The sequence below is a fragment of the Coturnix japonica genome, chromosome 38 (genome assembly GCF_054131305.1).
Source record: "Coturnix japonica strain WE chromosome 38, WE-NBRP24, whole genome shotgun sequence".
Lineage (NCBI taxonomy): Eukaryota > Metazoa > Chordata > Aves > Galliformes > Phasianidae > Coturnix > Coturnix japonica.
The window spans coordinates 4,074,974-4,100,788 of NC_140700.1; the positions used below are offsets into that span (position 1 = coordinate 4,074,974).

Here is a 25,815-nt window from a genome sequence, read left to right on the forward strand (position 1 = left end):
CATACAAGTGAGTAGAGCTCTCACTCCAAGGACTTCGCTGAGTTTCAAGAGCTTTACTTCTCCTGATGATAGCGTTGCTTGAAAATGGGTTCATGCAGCATTGCTTTCACTCCTTCCCTTCATCCAGCCCACACTGCTGGGCAGCCCCTGCCCCAACAGCAGTGCTGATATGGGGGTCTGGAGCAAAGGGCAGTCGGAAGGGGCCATATGAATCTGTGCCATTTGGGGGCAATATTAATTCGGTTACCCTTCCTTTGTAATTTACGGTTAGGAATAACCTTGGACATCTAAAAAGAAAAGTGTTTTATTTTCAAAGGAAAGCGAGCAATTCATAAAACATTCCATGTTGACATGTTCTGGAGAATATAAAGGGGCTCATTGCTCTGATTCAGACCCTATTTGCATAATTTTTCCTTCTCTCACCACAGGTAAATCACAGTTAAATATTAAGCATTCATCACCTGTGCATTTGCAAGCCAGACTTTACACAAGCATCCAAGGGAGGGCCACACTTTCTCAAGCACATGCATCAAGATACAGAAATATTCTGGCACCTGCCTAGCTCTGTGCTCACAAAATCAAGCAGCCTCTGGGCATAAACAGCTCTCTTTGGAGGAAATTCACCCCAGAGTTATTTTTTCATGTGGCTCCTAAGGAAGGTCTCAAAGCAAGGCTTGAGTCCGCCTGATGTGATGCATGGACCTACATTTCTCACTGAGAAAGCTCACAAGGAATAAATATGAAATAAAATAGAGTTTGGATGTTCAGTCATCCACAGCAGAGCCCCTGCTCGGTACGCTGACCTGTTGCTATCCAATTTTATTGCTCTGTAATGTGGAGACATTTAATTTGTATTGGAATTACTGGCTCTGTCCTCAGCTACCTGAAAGTGAGGGGACTTCACACCAGGTGCTGGCATGGAGATCAAATCTCATTCATCTGAATTCAGCACCTACACAATATTCAAAAGACCGTCAATCGAAACAACGTCTGTTTTACACAATAGAAGGCTTCAGACTTAAGCAATGAAGGCTGTGGTGAGGAAATGTGCACGGTGCCCACTCTTATTTCAACCCCAAACTATAACCGAGGGGCAAATAAATAAGTGAAGAAGAGAAACGTGACTGCTTGTCACGTAACATCAAACACCTCCTCTTGTATCATCTTCCATTTTCCCTTCTGTTGTCCTAATAAATAAAATAATACTTTGGGGATTTGGATTTACAAACAAACCATCCCTGTATTTGGCCGTATCTTCTATAGCGACGCGAGAGGAAGGTTCTGTTACTCAATAACAAACTGTACACAGAAAATGCATACAAATGATTGCAGCTGTCGCTATCACAACTTAGGAGTAAATGCAGATGGCATGAAATAATATTCACAAACAGCTAATAGAATTTTAATGGCTTTAGAAAGAAAATAAAATGAAAGACAGTGTATTTACTTGCGATACAAAGGGAATTTATCGTGTGCCAGTGCAAGTAACGAATCACTTTGGACCTTGTATTTTCACACATTCAGAAGTGGGCAAGTCCCTGTGGGTTTTATTTATGGGAAGTTTAAATAGCAATCATAATTTGTGAAATATTCAAGGATGCATCTGCATAAAGTACGATGTTCGCATTATGCAAATGCCATGTATGATGAATGAAATGCATCAAATGTCTTGAGGACACCCAGATGTTAAGCCTACCAGGATGCCAGGAAACATGGAAGGAGGTGAAGAACATGATTTCTTCTTGAGTTAATTGATTTCCATGTTCCAACATCACCTTCTAAATACTTCCAATCAAGAAACACGCTACAGTTACAGTTCACTTGTTGCGGTTGTCTTCTGTAGTCATCATTCTCACTTCCCTTTTCCCAGCACAGCCCAACAACCAACACAGCCTTCTAAATCCTTCATTGAGATCATTCCCATACACACAAACAGCATCTGAGTGGGAACGCCTATGAGTTAAGGGCCACGTTTGGTGTAATGCTTCCTTTATACCCGTTGCTCTGTGGCCAACAGGGAGGGCATAAAGGCTGCTCCATGGCAGGAGGGCTGCGGATCACTGATGGGATCCATCACAACAGGTATCACAGAGCACCTCTCCTTGCTTTAATTTAGGTGCTGGAGCAGACTGTGACTCTCACAGGTACCACAGAGATGCAGTTGGTGAGATGTACTATCCAAAGTATTTATTTTTCAAGCGAGGCTTCGGGTAAAATTGACTAAGCTCATAATTAAGTTAGAAATGTAAATCTGTTAACTTCAATGGCGCTGATCTCATTGATTGGGCAAATCAGTAACTGTCCTGAAATGACAGATTAAAACTGATAAAAATATTAATTCCACTATCGAGCACATCATTCTATGTTGTAAAATACAGAATTCGTGAAAGCAAGTCGAAATGATGACTGATGCATCTGCTCACACCCATAGATAGCTTTTAAATGCCTGCCACTTGCCCACAACCTGAAATACATAATAATTTCAGGAAGCATCCCCAGTAAACAAACATTCACCCATAAATACACATTTCTGTCTGACAGGAAATATATTCTATTTTAAATACCGATGTATGTCCTCATACCTTCTACTCAGCCTGACTTTATGGGAGTGATGTGTGCGTGTCTGCACTCAGCAGCAGACGGGGGGACCCGGCGCCTGCTTCCCAGCTGGCACTTGTTTAGCCTGAGATCCTCTCCAGAATTCCCTGCAAACTCCACGATCCATATGGAGCTGAAGTCACAAATATAATCTTTCTTGCAGCAGACGCTCTCAGACAAAGCGATTAAAACGACATCAGCCATTTGATGCGATAGGAATATTGCACACAGAGCTACTGCAGGATCAATAGTTCCTGTTTTATAGCAAAAACCGAACGCCTCGGCTTTGCTTGCAGTATTTCTAGCAGTGAGGGGCTGTTAACCAATGGCTGCATTCAATGCCATTGACATCCACTCTCGAATGTTATGGATTCCCAAAGTGTTCATGCAAATCCAAGTTACAGCTGCCATTGAAACACCAGTGTCTTTGGGACTCAGAGCAAGAAGGGGAACAGCACATCAGAAGGACAAGACTGATGCTGTGGGTAGGACTGTAGGAGCTGGCTGCTAATGTCAGCTTTCCCAGGCAAACAAGGGGCCCTGACTCAGTTTCCCCAGTGGTGCAGTAGGGATAACAACACTAAATAAGGAGATAAGCCACTTAAATGTGTGAGAGGTGCCCTAGGGAAGGAATACACAGGGTTATTAGCTGACCCCTCACCAGCACAGCAGGTTTGCTCCCTGCCATCCCTCGCCCAGTGCTGTCTTCCAATTGCTTCCAAGTGCTCTGATGGAGCCCAACCCTTCCTCAAGGGAGAACGTGGCACAGCCTCACTCTCATTGTGGTGAGATGTAAAACCTCAATGTTCCTGACTTAATTTCAGCCTGTATTTCCTTGCTACACCTTCACGTTTAGCACTCGCATTACATTTGCCATTAATAACGCATACCGGAATATATAGAAGTAATAACATAATAGCAAATGATATTGTTCTTCCTTTGACTTGAGCCTTCCTCGCTCTTTCCTGATTTGTATCACAGCTCTCCTTAATGTATTTCATGTGTTTGAGGTTGGATTTATATTGCAGCCTACCAAAGCACTGGCTTTAATGAATCTCCTTCCCTTGCCTCCTCGGAGTGCATGAATCCTCCACCTCCCCTACACAGCACAGATATTAAACACATTATTCTGGTTTGATTGAATAGCACTGAAATGCAATTCCTCCGTCGACTCACTACTTTCTGTTGAAGCAGAGCAGTGAATACGCACTCAGGAAAGTAGAAAGGGAAGAGAAAAGAGAAGACGATCAAGCACTGAACTAAAGAGTGATCATTTTCTCCTCTATTAGCAGCTGGGTATGATAAATCCCAGCTTCAGTGGTGCAAATTCCAACATCTGCTCCATCTTTGACTCGCAGACTTGTTGACAGGTGTAGTCTCCTTTCCAGCACTGCTCAGGAGCTGACAGATGGACTGTCAGCAGTAAACAAAGGGTAAATCCCACAGGCGGTGGCAAGGGGCTCCTGAACTTTTCCTTTGTTTTCACTCATTTGATTTCACGTTTCCAGACTCTGTACTCACACTCTTAATAGCGTTTAGCGAGGAATTTCCTTTTCTTTAATCCTATCTCTTATCTCCCTAGAGAAGATGAAAGCTAAGCGATGTTCGTTGGCCAAATATTTCTGATCGCGATGAGCACAGTAGGAATTACAACCCCTGATGGATATTAATTGCAAAATAGAAGGAGGTTGTGGTGGGATGCCAACACCTGGACCACATTTCTTCTTGTACACAACTCTGCAGGTCCCCCCAAATTCAGCCCAAAGCCAGAACTGGGGAAACAGCACTTAAACTAAGATCAGATCAGCCGGCCATAAGGATGAGCTCCAACCTCCCAGCACTTCCCCCTCTGTTCTCCTCTATTTTAGATGCCAGTATTTGCAGCACAGTCAGATTATACCGTGACTACACTGACATCTAGTAAATTTACACTTGAAGAGGAGATCCAAAGACCTCGAGGTCAGTGGAGAGAATCTCATTTGCTCCTGTGTACTTTCACTCGCACCTGAACAACACGGAACAAAATAGCAAGAGATAAATCCTGACTTTTTTCTCCCACTCTTATTCATGCAGAATTCCAGCTAATGCCAGATGGAGCTCTAAGAGAACCAGGGCAGCGTTGTGTGTGAATACATTGATCTAATGCACCTTTATTCAAAGCTTTCTACCTACACACATCCCCACAATGAACAAATCAGTCCTTGCAGGAGCAGAAAGAACTCCAGGGTTGGGTCACAACAACACAGGAAAGTTTGCTGCATCCTAATAGAGCACATTTTATTTCCCAATTTCCTCTTCAACCACTGTTGATGCTTATAATACTTGAGCATTACAAGTAGAAAGAAAGAGAATCCTGGACATTCCTCGACAAGAATGAGGTTACCCACTGGGAGCTAAAAACATGCAAAAGCTGCTTTGCTGTTCTTATTTCTCTGATGAAAGGAGCTAAGCTAAAACAGCAAGGATTTTACTGGCTTCCCTGTCAGACACAAAACGGTGTTCCTGTACTATAAATCACATTTTGTTGCCTTTTTTCTTTAACATTACTTGTGGATCTCCCCTTAGCTTGAGATATTCTATGCTTATGAAGTTTAGGAGGAAGGATTCCCTATTAGCAAGACAGCATGAAATGTTTTCTGACTAATACAAACTGTTCTGCAATAAGCAATAATAATCACTCCGATGCTTCTGCCAGCTTTCTTTTTCCTTCCTTCCTTCCTTCACTTTTGCTGTGTTATTGCCAGTCTGAATGCCTGATGGTATCTCATCTCATTGATTAACTGAGCCACGTTGCAGCATTCAAAGAGTGAAGATTGGGGCACTTAAGAACTCCGTGTCACAAGCAGGACATTGGAAAGCTGAACTATTCCAAATGTAGCTGCCAAAGGGCCCTGTGGAGAAGGGAAGAGCAAGGACTTGAACAAGATGTTTGCCACACTGATGGGTGGAGGTTTAAGCTCCGTGTGGCAGGATGAAAAGCTGAGAGATACCTAAAATCAACGAGACGAACCAGAGCAGCCATCAAAGCTCCTAGGACCAGCAGCATTGTCTACCCCAAAAAGGAATTGGAATGGCAGGAGGTACAATCAAGTGCAGAGGGGGGTTTGTTTGTGTAGAGCTGTGATACAGGTGATGCTGCTGAGCAGACAGCAGCTGCCAACAGGTGTCTGCTTTGCTTTCAGCTGTGAGCTACTTTTGGATGAACAGAGCAAAGCTGAAATGGTGAAACAGCCTCCTCGAATCTCTCTGGAATGAAAGGATTAGCACACAGCACCTGTATTAGCTCTCATATTCACTCACATGTCAAAACCGAAATGATCAGGAATAAAATACTCGGATGTAACTTAGACAAACATCCAGACCTGCCTTTAATATACGTGGAAAATGACAGAGGCAGAGAAAAACTGCACTGTATTCCAACTTCAAAGCCTTTTTTTCCCCCTTAGTTAGAAGCTGCTTGCCAAGATCTGCTAAGTCCGCAGTCATGGGCTGTCCCTGCAAGAGCTGTCAGTGGTTACTGGCACTTGAACTATTACTAATGTGACTCTTTGCAGCCACTAGCCTGCTTTACAGGCTAAGGAGCAGCCAGACTATCTGAATCCAAAACTTAGACCAGAAATTCTGTAATATTTGGCTTAAAAATATTAATTTGGGGAGTAGGGAGGGGAGTTAATGAATTTCACACTCATGAAGTGTTAGTAGATTTTGGTGCCATCTGCTTATGCTTAAGACAGTTTCCAAGGCAGCTTTCCTGTTCGGTTCCAATCCCCCTTGGGTGAGAGACCATGCACAAGGCAGTGGGTAACCTCTTCTCCGTGCTTGGCCCCACAGGGGAGCCTGCACCAAACCCTACAGTCTGACGCTGAATTTATGTGAAGTACATTTATAAATAGCAGCAGCTTTTGACTACTTTGTTGAGGAAAAGGGCAAGACGAAATAGAATCAGAAGAAATTGGTACTGAAAAGATTCACGCACTTCTAAAGGCCATTTTGCTTTTGTTCTGTGCTGTAGTCATTTACTCACTATTAATCTTAAAGCATAACAAATTCATGGAGGAATTACTGCACCCGCAAGAGAAAGGAACAGAAGAAGCAATATCACAGCACTAGCATAAACAGAAACAAGCACACAAGTTATTGTACGTATTAGAAGGAAGTTAATATATAATATTTCCTATTTGAGATGACTCAGGATGGCAACACCAGCTTCCAGAATGGCCATGAGCCACTGCTTGTGTAAAGACCTGGGACACCCATCCCATCTATCTGCTTGCATCAAAAGACAGAGCCACTCTTTGAACAGAACAAAGCCTCAGCTCCGAGGGGAGTCATTTTCTGAACGGTAAGAATTACGGCAGGGTACCACTGAGCTCCTCAATGCAAATACCCTCAATGCAAATAAATACCCTCAATGCAAATACCCACCTCCCCTGGCACCGCTCCGCTGGTGAGATCTAATGAAATCACACAGCTCAACACGGGCTGAAAGGGGGGTTAAAGTCCTTTGAAGAAATGCAGCTGACGTAAACAGAAAAGCCAGTAATAGCATTTCTAAACTCACATTCACTGCGCTGATGCTGGAATACAGAATCCTTCTATTTTGGGAGACTCTTGCATGTTCTCATACGGTTTGACAACTTCCGTACGACTGACAAGCATGACATTGTACTGCAGGGTTCACTTGCATCTGCCTTTGCACAGGTGAATTTCTTTTGCTTTGGTCACACCACATACACATTTTGGCACCCTGCAGGAGTCCATCTCAGCTCTGCATTCCAAGTACTGCCCATATATTACTAATAGACAGTTTTGCATATATGCAAAACAGTGACAAAAGTAATAAATGATTCACATGAAGCTATTTATTATAGGGGATGTTGTTCGAAACCAGCCGCAGCTCACCCAAAAAGGCAAAGCATTATGAGGTTGGACACCAGCATCATATGTTATGTTGTGTCCTCCATGTGGTTTGGGAAGGTAGGAGTGGGAATATCCAGTGTTGGAAGAGATGGAAACGAAGCAACAGCTGTGCAGAGATTCACTTGAAATCCTGTGCATGAGTATTTCCCATAGAGCTCTCTGCTGTTGACCCCAGGTGGTACACACACAACTCCTCCAGCACAAAATACACACAAACCTTATCTAGAGACATTAAAGAAAGCCGCTTGACATTGAAAATCAAATTGATTTCTTGCCAAGATTTCACAAGGGCATGTGTGACAGCAAATGACATGCTTAAGCCTTGCAAGAAGAAAATAAACATGTCCAATGCAAAACCCATCACTTTCTGTGCCAGCTTGAATTATGCACATCTGTACTGATTTGACACCCAGCTTGCTTGGCAGCAGAGGCAAAGTGTGTGTTGCCACAAGCTGAAATAGATAAATAGGGTACAGCAGTGCTCACTATCTTATATAAGGCTCGTCCTCCAACGCAGAGACAGAAGCTCTTAGTTTTAAGGAAATAGTGCCCAGTCTCTTTGTTTCTCTATTCCCCATTCAGTAACAGATGCTTGGAAAGCCATCGCTGCAGTTTGACTGGCTCTTTTTAACTTCTCTTTCATGCCATGCTACATTCTGAACAATTAACCATCAGAAATCTATAGACCTTCTCTTTTCTAATAACTACGTTCGATTCCAACAGAATTCAACAGAAATTTCCAGCAGAAACAACCAGCAACTTTGTGTTTAAGGGGCTCTTATGGACCCAAAGCTTGTACCCTCACTCCAAATCAGGCACCTGAGCACACAGCTCCTGTACCCAGCTTTCCTACCATCACATTCTGGGCAATCCAGGGGTCCCTCTGACCAAATGCCTTTTTATTTCCTACAAATTGGTGTTCCAGTGCAAAATGAGGTCAGCTGTCCAAACTCACAGAATCACAGAATCACAGAATCACAGAATTACCCGGGTTGGAAGGGACCTCAAGGATCATGTAGTTCCAACCCCCCTGCCTAGCAGGGCCACCAAACATACACATTTACTAGATCAGGTTGCCCAGGGCCCTGTCCAACCTGGTCTTGAACACCTCCAAGGACGGGGCATCCACAACCTCCCTGGGCAGCCTGTTCCAGGACCTAACCACCCTTCTAGTAAAGAACTTTCCCCTAACATCCAACCTAAATCTTCCCTCCTTCAACTTAAAACCATTTCCCCTAGTCCTGCTATTATCAGCCCTTTCGAAGAGTTTACTCCCCTCCTGGGAGTAAGTTCCCTTCAGGTATTGAAAGGCTGCAATGAGGTCACCTCGCAACCTTCTCTTCTCCAGGCTGAACAAACCCAACTCCCTCAGCCTGTCCTCATAGGGGAGGTGCTCCAGCCCCCTGATCATCTTTGTGGCCCTCCTCTGGACCCTTTCCAAAATCTCCATATCTTTTTTGTACTGAGGACTCCACACCTGGACACAGTACTCCAGATGGGGCCTCACAAGAGCAGAGTAGAGAGGGATGATCACCTCCCTATCCCTGCTGACCACCCCTCTCCTGATGGAGCCCAGGATCCCGTTTGCTTTCCGGGCTGCCAGAGCGCACTGCTGGCTCATGTTAAGTTTCTCATCTATCAGGACCCCTAGGTCTTTTTCAGCCGAGCTGCTCTCAAGGACAACTCCTCCCAGCCTGTACAGGTGCCTGGGGTTCTTCCGGCCCAAGTGCAAAACCTTGCACTTTGCCGTGTTGAACCTCATTAGGTTCACCCGAGCCCAGCTTTCCAGCCTGTCAAGGTCCCTCTGAATGGCATCTGTTCCCTCCACCGTATCGACTGCACCACTCAGCTTGGTGTCATCAGCAAACTTGCTGAGGGTGCACTCCATTCCCTCATCGATGTCATTAATAAAGATGTTAAAGAGCACCGGTCCCAAGACAGACCCTTGAGGGACGCCGCTCGTTACCGGCCTCCACCTGGACATAGAGCCATTGACCACCACCCTCTGTCTGCGGCCTTTCAACCAATTGCTTATCCATCTAGTTGTCCACCCATCAAATCCACCTCCCTCCAATTTGGAGATGAGGATGTGATGGGGGACCATGTCAAAGGCCTTGCTCAGGTCCAGGTAAATGACATCGGTCGCCTTCCCTTCATCCACCAACGCCGTCACTCCATCATAGAAGGCCACAAGATTAGTTAAGCATGACCTTCCCCTGGTGAAGCCATGCTGGCTGTCTCGGATCACATGCTTGTTCTTTATGTGATCAAGCATGTTGTCCAGGAGGATCTGTTCCATAATCTTCCCAGGCACAGAGGTGAGACTCACCGGCCTGTAGTTACCCGGGTCATCCCTGCTCCCCTTCTTGTAAATGGGAGTGACGTGACCCTTCCTCCAATCATCCGGGACCTCACCTGACAGCCACGACTTCTCAAATATGATGGAGAGCGGCTCAGCAACCACCTCAGCCAGCTCCTTCAGAACCCTGGGATGCACGCCATCTGGCCCCATAGACTTATACTCATTCAGTCTAAGGAGGCACTCTCGGACTTGCTCTACCCTTACAGTGGGGAGGGATTTACCTCCTTGGTCCCCACATGGAGGTATGGGGGTGCAAGACTTAGGGACGTGAAAAAGACTAGAATCCTGGCCACCAGTGAAGACCGAGGTGAAGAACTCATTCAGCACCTCAGCTTTCTCTTCATCTGTTGAAGCCAGTTCTCCAATCTTTAAACAAAAAACAAAAAACTTTAAACAAAAAAACTCCAATCTTTAAACAAAAGCAATGGAAACAGCATTGTTTGCTATTGCTCTGCAGTGCGATTCGAGGTCTCTTACATCCTTCTGATGTAATTCCTCTCGCATTATTAGTCAAATTAGAGTGCAGCCTCTTCAGGCCAAGCACCAGCCTTTAATATAACAATATGCTGTGCCCAGCACATTGGGACCACTGGCTGCTTCTATAAACGATGCTTCAATTCCACTACCTGGAGAACAGAAACAAATGTCTCTGTAAGTCCCTTCATACTTCTATCCACCAGAGATTAATGTAGCTGCCATCTCCTGCCTTGCATTTTGCTATATTAACATAAAGTTTCTATTGCACAGCAGTTTGATCCATTTGTGTTTATTTAACTCCTGCGTTCTGACAGTAGAAGATGGAGAATCTGCATAATTAATAATGACCCAAGCAATCTCACTTAATGCCTGTTCTGAAACCCCTGACTATCCTTGTTAACTAACGGCATCTATAATAGTGTCAGACAGGTAAAAGACTCCTTTAGTCTGCTGAGATATTATTCACCTGGGATTATCAATGGGTGGTTTTCAGCTCTAGCCATTAGCTGGGAGCGTTCGGGTCATTCATAAAACTTCTCTTCCATTTCACAAGAGAGAGTACAAAAGCTGCAGCAAAAACGAACCACCTCTTTTGCATGCATTACCATCGTGGCTCTGTGCTCAGCACCTCCTGCACCCCAATAGGCAACACTGGGTGACAGCTGGAGATGGTTACCAAGCTCTGCTCCCTCAGAATGGAAACCACACAGCCCTGATGTGAGGAATCACAGCAACTCATCCCTGAGCTGTAGTGCTTGTTAAGAGCTGGGCTGCGTGAGCTGCTCTCCAGTTTATTGCACGGTGAGCCTTGGCTGCCCTTAAGCATCGCTGTGTATCAATGCTTTTTATTTTCATTCACTAGCGGTTTTAAAGAGACTTGAAAGTCCGTGCTCCTTGCGTGTCTCTATCACAGAACATCAAGCAACAGGGAAGTGTGAATTTTAAGGTCAGGAAGCTGAATGAAGCTTAGAATTCTGCTTGTTTGAAGAAGAGATAACAGGAGCAAAAGCTTCACCAGTGCAGCCACATCCCAGGCCAGGAGGGTGTCAGAGGAACACAGGGATGTGGGGATCAGCAGCAGCACCAGCCCCTTTTTGCCATGCAAATTTCACACAGGCTGGAGCCTTTCACCCATCAGTTCCACCCCAGGGCAGGCAATGGGATTGCTGAGCAGGCAAAGGCTTTATTTCCTCAGACCAAGTAAACTTGTAAAGCCTGCTATCGGGACAACGCCATTTGCCGAATCAGATGAAATGCTTGTAACAAGGGCTAATCAGATTCTACATTAACGAGAGAAAATATGAAGCTAATCAACACCCAGGCAGGTCTCTAGGCCGCAGGCCTATTAAACTTCATAAAAAATTAATGACTGAAAGAGCAAAATCATTTGTAAGGGGTCTCCAGTGGCAAGGGAAGCGTCTTGAGCACAGTTCACCTCTCATTACACTGAATTAGCCTCACTTTCCAGCCCAAACAAGGATGGCTTCAAAACATTTTCCTGTTTGGAAATGGATTTTCATTTGGAAACATGAGCGGGGGGGATTTAGTGATGCCTCTGAGATGGCTTTGCAGACATCGGGCTCCTGTCTGCGCTGTAATTTAGACTCAGTGCACTGCACCTCCTTCAGCAGAATATGAATTACTAATAAGATGCAAAAACGTAGATAAAATATAATGAACTGTGCAAGAGTGGAAACAAGGCACGTTCTTCTGGCTTACATCCATTGAACACAATGGTTACCCCATTGCTTTCAGCTCTCCTAGTCAAGTGCAAACAAGACGAGCTGAACTTGCCTGGTCCAGTCCCTTTCCCCACATGCATTGTTCAAGCTCTCATATAATTGCAAGGCTTTGCACAACAGACCACTTGAAAAGATCCTCTGAATTCAATGCTGTGAAGGTAAAACAATCATTTCTTAGGGTTTGTTCTTTTTTTTTTTTTGGCTGGGAAAACAAAAGGCCCTTAGAGTGAATCTTAAATATTTAACACATTATGTAAATGAAATGCTTAAGTTCAGTAGTAGAAGAAGTACATTAAAAAGTATGGAAAAGACATCTGGAGGATTCAGTAATCACCGTTTCAGTACATGTGTCTGAGACAACCCAGAGGTTTTGATCTGAAATGTCTTCATGCTTGAACGGCTGTCTAGGGCACAGTCCTGGGCCTATTTATAACCTGGTGCAACTGAATTAAGCCTCCCCTGTTTCTTAATCAGGTTACCAGAGACTGTCATTTATGTCTTCACTATTAAGATGTTTCATTTTCTCTCCTTATTTGGTGCTGTAGTACATTAGTGGGAACTTGCTGCCAGTAATGAACCTGCTTTGAGAATGGAAGTCCCATAGCTTATCAAGGCTTAATCTTTGCACATGCACTAGAGACGAGGCCAGACTCTGCTGCCTTGGACTCTGCAAAATCATTTACTGCAGTGCAAATAAGCGTACATTTCTGCCATATTGGTTTAGCCACAGCTGATGTCCACTTTGCTCTCATCTCACGGTGATGCACAGAGCAGCCTGAGAAGCAGAGCAATGCAAAGTGCACTTTCTATGACCCGCTCATCTTGAAGTAAAGGGAACTGGATTCAAGCAGCACCACACAGCAGTGATTAACTACAGAGTATTACGGTGTCCTGAGTCGTATGAAACATACTGGGTTGCTGTATATTTATATAGGCAAGTGGGCTGTGGTTGCACTTGCAGCAATGCTTGGATGAGATATGAACCAACCTGGAATTGCAGGTACGTCCTTCCTCTTTCTTCCTCTGCAAGGTCTGGTACTAAACTGCACCCAAAGACAACAGTTCTCAGCTACATAGGTCAGACTTTGGGAGCTTAAAGATATGAATTTCACAGCTTAGTGCATAGATAGAAAGGAAGTGAATTGGCTAAGCCTGTAGCAAAGACAGATCATCTGCCACAAATACCAGCTTAAAGTCCTTCCATTTAAAAAGCCATGCAAGCCCCTTTGGAGATGCAGGCTTAAATCTATAAGACCTCACTCCTACAGAAGATAAATGCAAGAACGAACATTTATTTGAATGGAAATCTGTGGGTAGAGTGCTGGCTATGTGCTCGCTGGCTACAATTCAAAAGCAATAAAACCATTCTTAATGCCTGCATCATCTGTTCCAGCCTCCTCCAAAAAATGGTTCTCTGGGATACTCAGCAGCGATCGAACTAAATGGTTTGAACTCTGCAGGCTCCAAGATCTGCAGACCAACTGCAGCATCTCACTTTTCTTTTTCCCCCTTTTCTCTTAGTATAGGAGGAAAGTGATAATGGCCATCAGATTCAGAGTGTCAGTCCAGAAGTCAAGTTGGTGAGTTTTTTCCTATAGATAACCTCTGGCTATGTATTTTCTTGTATGGTGTATTCCTTATTTACCACCATTCTTGTATATTCTAGCATGAAGTAAGGAGGCAGGACTGGTGCAAAGAGCTCTGACAATAAGAGATAAATGGGCTGCTTTGCAACCTCAGCCTCTTAATTTTTTTAAGCAGAGTGTATTCAACGCTGAACCTCCTCTTGTTACCAATATTCAGTTAGAATTTAATAAGTGAAATCAGCTTGTTATAATTCCAGGCAATGCGTTCATGTTCATATTTGTGAATATATTCAGGTCTTTTTTTTCCCCCATTTTAGGAGTCCTCTCCTGTGTAAATAAGACACATAATCACCCTTCTCTACACTTTACATGTGGGCACCGCTTTTCAGACAGAAATGTCACAGTGCTACCACCATTATCCCCATTTTTCAGAAGAAAAAAGAAGCACAGAAGGGTCTGATCTACAAATATTAGAGGTGACGGCTAAATCTGGGTGCCCACATAGAGTGCAATTTCCAGTCCTCCCACCATCTCCTTTGAAATAAGGAGGAATTGCTCAGGCAATAGCATCAAAACACTCCATGCTCAGGATGCTTCTGCCTTTGAGGAACCTAAATCCTATTCTGACGTCCATAGAGGGACCTGAGCTCCTTAGAAGATCTGATTTTTATCTCTGGGGAGATCCCAGCACAGATATTCACACACACCCTCAGAAAGAAGAACCTGAAAGGAGAATCAGCTATTGGGAAGCTGTGCTGCAGGGTGAATCTTGCAGACCAAGTGCAGCACATTTGGGACAAGGGCCCTCAAACTGCAGAAGCCTTAGAAGGATGTTTGGAATAGTAATTCTTTTAGGGAATTGTTTAGTGTGGACATGAAACAGAGTTTTTATGCACTGATCAGTCATCGGGCACTGAGTTTGTTAAGTCCACCTTCTACTTGGCACATGCGAGCGCTAACACTGCGCAAAAAGACAGTTTAAATGCAAAGCGTATTGTCAGGGTATACCAGCCACTGCAGCAAATTAGAGCCACTTAAATGCTGCTCTGATCTGAGCTCGTCCCTTACGTGCTGCTAAACGCCACCAAAGCAAGGCAGGGCTGGGTGAGCATCCACCGCTGGCATCTCTGCATTACCACCTCCCCTTCTCAGCCAGGAACCAGGTTCTGTAGATAAGACATAGCAACCCAACCACACATCCTGCATACAACAATCTGACAGCAGTTTTCTAAAGTCTACCCAGAGCGCAGTTGCCAAGGTCCTTAAAGACACCAAAACACAGCACAGTCCATGCTGTGTCTCCTGTGCTCCATCTCCCCTTCAAGGACCTACTGATTTTCAGCTGACAGTGCCATAGATTTGGCTCCATTTAAGTTCTGCATTTACACAAAGGCTCTGTAAGTGATTCTGATTTTCCAGTAGAAAAATAGGGTCTTGCTGTATCTAACCCTCTGAGTATTTTAATCTTTAAATCAATAAAATCCATTAAGCAAATTGCTCTCTTCCCCCCCCCACGCATCCTATCCAAACTGAATGGGTTCTCCATTATTTATTTATTTAGAAGCGTGTTTCACGGCTCTAATGATGGATTGAGCACTTCTGTTGGTGCAGTTCAGCTGCTGAAGGGCTGCAGCAGCATCACAGCTTCAAACTTTGAATGGAAACAAATGGCTTGTAAATGCAGAGCTCGAGAGGAAAAGACACTCCTCAAAAAAGCCTGAAATGTTTATAGATTTTAGGCTTCATGCTCTGTATGTGCAAATCAGAGGTAATGATTAAAAACAGCTCTTCTCTTTGGAAAGGTTAAGTGTCTCATCTCATACAAAAGGAACTCTGTGTACCAGCCCTCTTAAATCCTGGAGTGATATCAAGTGCGTGCAGTCTTGATAGCAGAATATTTAGTGATAAAAGAACGAGGATCGGGGAGGATTGAAAATATGGAGAGCTGGCAGATGTGCTGCAGCACTTGGAGCTGCGTTGACAAGAGTTGGAAATGCAGCCATCAAGAATAATAATAATAATAATAATAATAATAATAATAATAATAATAATAATAATACTTGGTGATCCACGTGTTCAGGTGAGGGTATATCTGTGTTTCTTCACCATGTAAGGAAGGGATGAGACTTGCCATCCATTAAGTTCCTGTTCAGGCTGGGTACAGACAAGTAAATCTCTTGGAAAACAACAGCATAACTTTGCTTAAAGGCTTCATTCTCATCGGGGTTTGGGAAGCACTAAGAATGCTTCTTTTAATGAAGGTAGGGTCAAGATAAGGGATGTCCTTCTCAAAGTGAGGCTCATTGGTGAATTCTGTCTGACCTGAGGGGGTTAGAGAATTATGGGCTGAATATTTCATACTATGTTTTAAGAGGACGGGTCTAGGAAATCCAGCCTGACCTCATTGGAACTGCAGGAAGACACTATGCACAAGTTTAGGTCTGGAAACAGTAAGAGCTTATCTCTATCAGCCTATTTTGCACTCGGCAGACAATGCACCGGGCAGAGCCCTGCGTGCCTGGTGAGAAATGTTTTTCTTACTGGTCTGTTGGAGCTAATGAGATGGTTTGCTAAATTAAGTCTCTAAACATGACATTAAGCAGAATGGGGGGGGAGAGTAAAGGGGTTGGCATGAGTCCATAATTAATTTTCTGACATTTCTGAGAACTGTGACATTGGGTCTTATCTGTCTGTGATGAAATATTCCACAGCCCTAAGGCAATGGATAGTATTTAACCAGTCTCCTGATAGCCAGACAAATAACAACTCACTGTGTCTCAAACTTAAGAGAAGGGCAAGGAAAAAGAAAGTCAATGGCTTAAAGTATTAAAGAAATATTATTACGGCTGGACATCTCAAGCAATGAGAATCCATCTCTGCTGTCTTGGCATTAAGGGTCATCTGAAAATGAACGCAGAGAAGGGAACTGGCCAAGCAGATTTTGGCTGGTCAGGCATTCAGGGCAGCAACCTCACATGGACGTTGTGACCTGCATGGGGAACTGGCTGTGCTTCTTCATCTCTCTGCTTCCTGCTAAGAAGAGGGCAGTAAGAGGATAATGCTTTCATTGTCCGTCCTGTCTATACAGATTATGAACTCTCAGAGAGAGGATCTTCTCTTAATGAGTTTAACACAAAGGCATCTTGCACCGACAGCAATGTAGGAACTGACTGGGCTCCTATTAAATAGGGAAGAAGGCAAAAAAAGATGAAGGAAACAAATAATGACAAGAGTTTGTAAAGCCTTTGTCTTATGGGAAAGAGAATAACCCTCTTCATGTCACCAGTGCCCCAAGCACAGCAGCTGGGAAGCAGAATGGCCCTCCTCTGGCCACAGGGCAGCTGCCAGCACTCGAGCATCAAGAAGAGGTTTTGGGGAGGATCCTTCACTTTGACTTCCTGAACATGCAGAAAGCAGAAAACCTCGGATTACAGTGAGCCCCATTTAAAGAGCATTCAGTAAGATAATTGCAGCAGCTAATTGCCAAATAATAACAATAATAAAACATCTTGAAGTTTCCTAATGGATGGTTTGAAATACTGTAATTCTTAACAGATAGCAATTAATATGGGCTTGAGTATCCAATAAATTAAGAGAATTCATCTATTTTGTACTGGAACTAAACGATGACATTTCATATGATGGCAGCTCTGGCTCAGATATCAGATACGTCTGGATTCTTTATTTGTTCTTGCAGGGACAGACAGACATTCTCAAGCTAAATGGAGGAAGAGCTCTTTTGGAAACACTTTGCAGTCCCTCCATCTCCTAAAGTCCAAAGAAGTTGTGGTGTTAAGCAGGTCCTCATTTTGAAAGGATGAGAACTGGCCCTCTGTAGCCCTTTCTGTCTCTTCTCACTTTTCCAATAGTCACAGATAAGGCTCATATAAAGTGTAAATTTGGCTTTCTCTTTAACTCAGTTCTTTCCAGGTCTGGTCTCATAGCCTCACTATCATTTTTAAAGTGTAACCAGAGTAATTTTTTGCTGGTTTTCCTTTGGTCCATGATGAAAAGCACAAAGGTTTTCCTCTTAGAAAATTCTAGTTGCATAAAACTCCATATTTGCTTGTACCATCTGAAGCTGGCGGCTTACCAGCACATTACACACTCTGAATAAGTCTTATTCCAAAGCAAAAATCATGAATATCTGGAAGGGGGGGTGGAGGGACTGTTTGGTTTTCAAGGCCATCGTTTCAAACAGTGTCAAACAGCTTCTTCACTGTCAAGCAAAATGCAAAGGCAGGCTATTCTAGGTTGCACACTTCTGAAGCTTCTCAGTCTGAGCAACACACACACACATACATGGCTGCTCCCCAGGATGAAGAATGAGCCATCAGAATCGTCTGAGACCAGAGGAAGTCTATGAATGAGTTTGGAACTGCCATCACTGTCATTCTTCTCCTGTCACTGTTCTAACAATGAATTTCATCATGAAGCCAAAGTATGGCTGCAATTTATTAATAGATGAGAGTGGAAATTTGGCCCTTGCTCTGTGCTGGTGCTAAAAGGTGGACTCTGTTACCGTGGCTGCACGTTGTTGCCTGCCAACATTGGAAAATATGATGTGGACGCCGTCAAGGTCAATAAATGGTACATTACTGGCTCTGGAAGGTGCTGCTCCTTAGCTGCTCTTGTGTGGGCCTTTTGGCTCAGACAACCCAGTTATTTCTTTAAGATGTTTCCATTTTAATACAAAAGCACCAGCAAAAGAATTGGAGGAATTCAGGTATTTCTGGGCTGTAGATGCAACCAGGGTTTGTTCTTCTGCATATTTACCATCCTATTGGTCATCCACGTCTTAAAAACCTCATTTGAGTGTTGAAGTTACAACTTCAGACACACCTCTATGAGACAAGAATCTAAATCTAAACCACAGAATACCTCAAATGCTTGCCAGCATTACTGAATTGTGCTGATTTAGAAACAATGCCACCAGAGCCATTTAATTCTTGGCATATTCAGAGGTGGCATTAGGGAGTCTACCAAGGTAGCAATTTTCTAGATAATCAACTTAATGTCTTCATTCTAAGTGCATTTATATGTGTAAGTTAATTAGAGGAGTTAATTTTCACGAATGGCAGAAAATCTGCATTTTCCAGTAAGCTTTCTTTCATGCCAATTCATGACACAAGGTAACTGAGAAAGATAACCTGACATTCCTTATCTATTACAATAACCAGCCTGAATCCCATGCCCTCTTCCCATCCCTGCCTCCCTTTCAGCTTTACACACAGTTTCAGCCTCCCGAGTACACACAAAGTGGGAGCAAAGGGAACGTGGCAATGGGGGCACTGGCACCTGGGGAGACACTATGAGAGCACAGCTGGGACAGCAGCCATTCTCAACAGCCAAAATCCTGAAACCCAGAGTTCTTTATTCTCCAGATTAAGATGCAAACTCACCCAAAGGCAGGAGGAAGCAGAGAGGAGAAATGTGTTTCTCACTCCTTTGAATGAATGGAAACTGCTGGCTGCTGCACAGTGTTGTGTTGTGACATGCTGGTCTGCCATTATGCTTTGTAGAGGAAATAGTGGGAGAACGGAACACATGGAAGCTTTGGTTTCCATATTCACACTACTACTGCTATCCCGGCTTTACATCCAACAACCATTGTCAACATGACATCGAATCATCCTGTAAGCATTTCTAACACAGAGATGGTGGAAGAGAGCCTGCACCCAAACAGCACACGTTTGTTTCATCAGTAAAACAATGCATCTGGAATGCTCTTATTGCAAAGGGCCAGCAAAAAGTTCTTCACTTACCTTCACTTTCTCACTCTTCAGACAGAAGCTCAGCTGCCCCACTGCCTCCATGCTGCAGAAACCAGCACCTGTAACAGGAGAAAGATGATAAGTTCAGATCCTGCTGAATCTCACAAGGGCAATTGCACGTGCTTTGGCAACTCAACAAATATATATTTGCTCTGTAATTAGTCAGCTACTGTATGTGGGCAAGAACAGCCTGCCGGACACACTGAGCAGGAGATGGAGAGCTGCTGCTTTCCTATACTGATGTAAACCAGAAAGGATTATGGTATAGCGGCCAGGCTATTTTATATAGGAAATATTTCTAAGCTATCAGTTGGCCTATGGTAGAGTTCAATTAGATCAGCAATGCTTTTGGGAAGCACCGTTCCTGATGTACGCTTATAGAGAATAATAAAAAGATTGGCCCCCAGGTAGCACAGCCCTACCAATAATAAACATTATTACTAAATAATAGCGGTGAAGACTTGGAGTTAATATTTAAAATGAGCATGAGACCAAGAGCATGCCCAAGCACATTTCATGCTTATTTTAATTGCCACTGAACAAATAGAACAAGGATGGATGTTCAATCAAAAGGGTGCGATTCTGTTTTGCTGAAGCACTCAGATTTCAGTGTGCTATTGTCAAGCCTATTTGGAGTAAAATGTGGGTAGAATCGCAATGAGAAATGTAGTTGCCTAGCAAAGGTCTAAAGATTTACATTTAAAATTAATGTGAACTGTTTCTCTGGATCTGACATATGGGCTCTGAGAAACCCCTGCCAAGATGTCAAGAGTTAGAATGCTCCCCTTCCAGCTCCAAAAAAATTGCTGGAGGCAACTTTTCTCCTGGTATTTTGGCATTTGGTGCAAACGTGAAACAAAGAGACGCTCAAAGCCTTCCTGCAGCGGAGCAGCACAGCTCACCCAGCTGCAGAGCCAAAAACAGGGGATAGTTTGGGTGGGAGAGGGATGGAGCTCATCCCATGAGCACCCACACAGGGGAGGTGGCATCAGGATGTGCTCATCCTTGTCCTGCTGAGCCTGCACAACGCTCAGCAAGGCTCATTTCCCTTTAAATCCATTTTGCTCCCCTTAAAATAATATACTTTTTGTTTCTTTGGTTTGTTTGTCGGGTGTTTTTTTCTCCCCTCTCCCCCCCCTCCCTTTCTTTCCTTTTATCGTTTCGCATATTCCAAATCATACCCTTTCTAATAAGTGTGAAACTCTTCACAGGTGGCAATAAGGGTGAAATCTGCTAAGGGCTACACAGAATCAAAGAATAAAGCATCCCCCAAGGCAGAGTGTGGAAGGGGAGGTTCAGAGGAGGGGGTGGAGAGGAGAAAATAAGCATCAAGGTGTATAGGGGATAAACAATCAATTTTAAAATGTGACGGGAACAAGAAAAAAAGATAAAGATACTAAAAACGGTTCCAGAAAGACAGGAATGAATGCTCAGCCTCCCACACCACCTTTAGGATGTGAAAAGAAGCTCACATACAAACAATGGGCATGGAAAGTTCTTGCAAGGAACAGGACAGAGCGCTCTGTGCTTCAGGCATCCTTTATGGGCCAGATGGGACAAGAACTTCTTTTCACTGCATTCTCTCCATCCCCAGCTGAGGGTCAGGGTAACCTTGCCAAAGCTCTTAGAGCAGTAGTATATTGGTGTGTGTGTGCCAAATCTCCACCTTTCCTTGTTTTGGAGCATATGCATTCCTTTCTACAGCCAAATCCATGACAAAACACAGCTCTTCTCCAGCACAGCCTCTATGAACAACACCACAAGGGCATGGGGGCAAAAGGAAACCCTGAGTAGGCTCAGATTCCTACAAGGACAGGCTGTGATCTAACATGAGATTGCTTTTGCTGTATGTGGGAAGGGATGGTGCTGAGCAATCAGCCCACACAACAGGACCAGCCACAGACTTCCCACACCCTCCATGTCTGTTCATTTATCTTATGCTTAAAGCTGCACTTTCTGCCAGCAACTCTGCCACTGATAGGTGCAATATAAATGGGCTGCTATGCGAGGCTTATAGCTTTAAGTGCCTCTTAATTACATGGTTCAGCTCTGGGACCACAACGCACAAAGTGCAGACACCACAAAGTGCAGCTTTGTGATATGGGAGACAACGTTACCCAACAGGCCGCATCCCATTCTGCCCTTATCTTCCACTACTGAAAACAAGCCGGGAGAAGAAACAAAAACACACACACACACACACACAAAGATGTTGGCTTCTTTTTGTTTCATCTGACTTGGAATATGCTGAATTGGTTCATTGTCTGCAGAGGAATCTGAGCAGAATTAATGACGCGCGCAGGCAGGCCGAGGCGCTGCTCGCAAACGCAATGGCCAGACATTCTCCAAGATCTGTAATCTAATTTAGCTCGGAGAGTTAATGATTTTAATGATTTGTTGTGATCTCGAAACAACTGTTAGGAGATAAATCTACATCATTAAACCTATTATGGTGTTTTGCTTCATTTAGCAAATGGTGGGGTTTTTTTTTTGTTGTTGTTGTTGTTCTTCGGATGACGCCCACATTTTAAACAAGCGAGGTCAGTGCTGATGGTAAGGAACAATTTATTCCCAGCTCTCTCAGAGGCTGAAATGAAAGGTGTCCTTGGGAAAAGAAATAATTCTTCACAAACGCTATTGACTGTTTTATAAACAGAAAGCCTTGCTTGTGCTGTGATGTGTGTCATCGTGCGGACGGCTGTTACAAAACAGGCATTGAGTTGATGGATCAGGACCGCTCCGTCTGAGATCCCATTGCTTCTGGAGGAATCCCAAGGGGCTGCTGAGCTCTGGGAGTAGAGCTTGAGGTTTAACGCAGCCTGAGAGCAATATAAGGAGTAAAGTGACAGCATCCGGAGCTCTTTAGCTCTGCTTTTGGGGAGGCAAAAAGGGTTTGATCCCAGCGTGCTGCCATGGGTGGGCAATGGACCCCTCTGCAGGGAACATCCCACCTGGAGCAACAGCTCCTTCCTCTGCCAGCATCAGACATAAGGCAGGAAGAAGTCCATGTAGGTAAGGTTTTGCCCACAGAAATTTACTTCTCTTGAGACAGACTAATTACATCGTCATTTGCATATGAATATGGTGCATAACCCTTCTGTGAGCACAATCAAACCATAACCAAGGCTTGACACCACAGTCACCAACAAACAAGACCTCCATCACCTGCTACATCCCTCTTGTAATCAGGGACAGCATTTCTGATGAACAAAGGGCAGAGAAATAAAGCTCTGCAAAGCAACCCCAGCAGCACGACAAAGTAGGACCATGTCAGGTTGGAAGGGACCCATCTGGTCCCACCACCCTGCAAGCAGCTCCAGCACGTACTCAGAGCCCAATCTGAATCAACACCACTGCAGTTTCATGGTGCTCTCCTCCCATCTATTCTATGCTGAGTGTGAAGAGGATGCAAGAGAAGACTAGAGGAGGACGGATGTTTCCTTGCTCTCGTGCAGTTATTTACACAGGAGAGAGTAAACAATCAGCCTTTTGAGAGCAAATAATCAACCTTTTTCCCTACAAGTTTGAGAAGTCTATTATGATTCAACTACATTTGCCCAGGTTAAATATTTTATACATTTAAAATATGACATCAAGGAAAAAAACAAGAAGAAATCCTGCCAGCAGCACTAAGAGAATATTTTCTTGCCTTGCTCTGTTTTAAGCCCTGGGCAGGGAGGGATATCTCAGCTCTCTAGATGTCATTCAGAACCCGCTGCCATCACTCCCCGTGTCTGCTTGCCACAAAGCAAACACAGAGGGAGAGAAATGAATTTGCTGGTGCTGGATGTTAAGCACCCACCGGGGTCGGGCTGTGTCCTTGGAGCCTTTTAATCCCCTGCACTGCACGGACAGCACACACCTGCCATTTCAATGACCCAAAGCAAATAAAACCCAAAGAAAATTCCTTTCAGGTGTGTTTGTTTGGGGGAAATTTCTTTCTTGAGCTCTGAATGCGGCATCTCTGGGATATTGCTCCTCTGTGGAGATTGCCTCAGTGTTTTCCAGCCATATTGAAGGCTTCTATACTGATGAGTTTTTCCTATAGATAACCTTTTGGTTATTTATCACCATCCTTCTTGTATTATTACCATCTTCATATTATTTTCACCTTACATGTCTGAAGTCAGACACTTGGTTCATCATTCTGACCTCTGTTTTCATGCCCACTGTTAGAGCCGTGCCTGGATATTCTGTGATATTTGGGAACTACCCTCCAGGTAGAACAAATGTTGTTTTATTTGCTGGGTGGAAATTTGTTAAATAAATCATAGATTCGTCGTGGCATAAGAAATTAGCAATAAGCCGTGCCTGGAAGGTTAGACATATTGTACTTCCAAATAAGCAGGAGGCCACTTTGCAATTCAAAAGGGAGGTATTGGGAGATGGAAGGCACATCTGTTAATCATGTTTCCCCAGTACCCAGTAGGCTGTTAGCTGGCATCCCAGCACAGCTCTGTACCAACACTGGGAGCCCCTTATGAATCAGCTCCATTGAGTTCTGCCCTGGAACTCAGATGTCCTCAGCCATGGCTGGGAGCAGAGAGCTGGTTCCCATACTGGTGAGAGCCCCATGTTATTACTGCATTACCCTTTCCATCTAAAACACCGCGGGGCATTATTAGTCTGGAAGCTTTGACATTTAGTAGGGGCTGTGGCCTGGAGTGCTCTTTATTTGACAATTACGTATGACTTTCTCTTAGAAAAGAATACATATAAAGACTGTTTCTGAAAGCTCCTTTCAAAGTGACATCTGATGAATTTAAATAATAGGTTTTAGCGCTGCTAACACTTCCAAACATTTTTACACTTCTTCTAACCTTTACAAACCCTTTGTTCCTCTTCCTGATCATTTTGTAACCCTGATCTACCTGGAAATGCCTCAAATAAGCGGTTGGGAAAGAAGCTGAAAGCCTCTGCATCCTTTTATTGTGTCCTGAATCGCTGGCGATATCAAATGCTCTTTCTCAACACGAGGTGGGAGAAATGAAGTGTTTCTCAAACAGATTATGGGTCAGACTATGGATTTGATTCTTCTCACATAGAAAAAAAAACCTGATGGAATCAAAATAACTCCCGCTTTGCAGCTTTTATTTTACGGAGGGAAAGAGTTTCAACGACTCACATTGAAAATAAATAAATAAACCCAAATTCTGTGTATGGAGCTTTTCACTTTCAGAAGCTCTTTCCCATGAGGTTTTCCATCCTGCTCCAAAGGAGCTCTTTTCCTTTTCCAGCAAAGGACCATCCCCATCCACCAGAGGGGGTTTCACCCATAGGGCTGCAGTGGACCATCATGATGGTTGTGTTCCTGCAGCCAGGATCTGGGATCTTTATTCTGCTCTGCCATTCCCCAGATCCCTCCAGTGCTCCTTCTCAGGCAGCAGCAAGCAGCTCTTGTTATTTCTTTTCTCCCCCTTAAAGTACCCAGAGGAAAAAAATATATATACTAATGAAAGCCAGGCCAGCAGAAGTTCAGATAAAGCAGAAGTGATGCTCGGTGCTGGAGGGCAGCTCAGTCCAAACCAGAATGCAGTTTAGATAAACAAGGATTAATTGTCATTCTCTTGTTCTGCGAGGCAACTGATATCGCATAGAATTAAATTACTATGCAATTATTACTTCATGAGTGCTTAACCAAGAAGAATAAAGGTGGGCTTTGTTTTCTTTTTCCCCTATCTTGCAAAATAGTTCCATGTTCTGAATATTTTGTTTTACTGTATTAGCTTGTGTAAACTGCATCAGCGCTTGTTTCCCTTTTCTCTTATGTGCCCATTGGGTTGTTTACTTACTGGGATTGAAGTCAGATGCGGCTCGGTCTCACGAGCAGCACTGGATTTCTAATAAATATGTAAATAATATATCTCTGAGCTGTTGCTTTTGGCATTTGTTCCTGCATTATCCTCTGCAATAGTCCCTCTGCTGTGAGCACACCCTGGTTTTGCTTGCGAGAAACCTCTGTGATGCACACAGAGCTGTGGCTGCTCTGCCCTCACCGTGCCAGCAGTCTGGGCACTGCACAGAACAGATGAGGAGAGGAGCCCTGAGCTCAGCATGGTGCCCTGTGTCTTTGGTGGCCTTGAGAAATCCCTGCAGCTCCAACAAGCAGGAAAATCTCATGATCTAGAAATAAAGCGATGCTGCCACAGGGTGAAAGGGGATGTAAGCAAACCCTGCGCTGAGCTTTATCTGGCTGCGTGCTCTGCTCCCGCTGTGTGTTTAGCCTTGGAGCTGCAACCCCTGCCCAGAGCTCAGCTCAGGGTGCTCAGAGTCAGGGTTCAGTGCTGGGCAGAGCGAGAAGGGATAAGGGCAAAGAAATGTAGAAATCCAAGGGAGAAGGTGATCCTTGAGGGCAC

At 44.1% G+C, this 25,815-nt stretch overlaps 1 protein-coding gene across 3 annotated transcripts in view; it reads right to left on the reverse strand.

Moving 5' to 3' along the window:
- Window positions 1-25,815, reverse strand: part of PLXNA2 (plexin A2) — a 302,069-nt gene that overhangs the window by 199,405 nt on the left and 76,849 nt on the right. For all 3 annotated transcript variants that reach the window (XM_032449324.2, XM_085526831.1, XM_085526830.1), the window contains exon 5: window positions 19,451-19,518. The gene's annotated coding sequence lies outside the window, so the exon portion shown is untranslated. The remainder of the gene's footprint in view (window positions 1-19,450; window positions 19,519-25,815) is intronic.